Source organism: Eimeria mitis, genomic scaffold (genome assembly GCF_000499745.2).
Source record: "Eimeria mitis Houghton genomic scaffold, Emh_scaff252, whole genome shotgun sequence".
NCBI classification, from domain to species: domain Eukaryota; phylum Apicomplexa; class Conoidasida; order Eucoccidiorida; family Eimeriidae; genus Eimeria; species Eimeria mitis.
Window position 1 is genome coordinate 23,308 of NW_013570860.1, and position 665 is coordinate 23,972.

A 665-nucleotide genomic window follows, 5' to 3' on the forward strand; every position below is an offset into this window, starting at 1 on the left:
TATATATATATATATATATATATATATATAGAGAGAGAGAGAGAGAGAGAGAGAGAGAGAGAGACAGAGAGAGACAGAGAGAGACAGAAAGAGAGAAACAATACAACAACCCTAAACCCTAAACCCTCGTCCTGAACCCTAAACCCTCGCCCTAGACCCTAAACCCTAGACATAAACCCTAAACCCTAGACAGTAGACTTAATAAACCCTTTTTCAGGGGCTGGCGCCGAAGTTCCCTCGGTTGTTTGCGAGGGTTTATGAGGGTTTAGGGTTTAGGGTTTATTAGGGTTTAGGGTTTATTAAAATTGTTGGATAGAGTTTACAAGGGTTTATTAGGGTTTAGGGTTTAGGGTTTGCGGCCCTTGTAAACCCTAAATATGATGAACCCTGGGGGGCTAGAAAGAAAAAAAAAAAAAAGAGAGAATATAAACCCTCTTCTTTTTCTTCTCTCTCCTGCTGCTGCTGCTCTGCATGCATGCATGCATGCATGCATGCATGCATGCATGCATGCATGCGTATATGTGTTTAAGCACGCATGGTTATGTTTATATATTTATTTATTTCGTCATTTGTTTAGATAGATGTAAATATAATTTGTATTTTTTTGTTTTCTTTTTTGTTTTTATTTTTATATGCATTGACAGATATATACATCTATTTTTTCT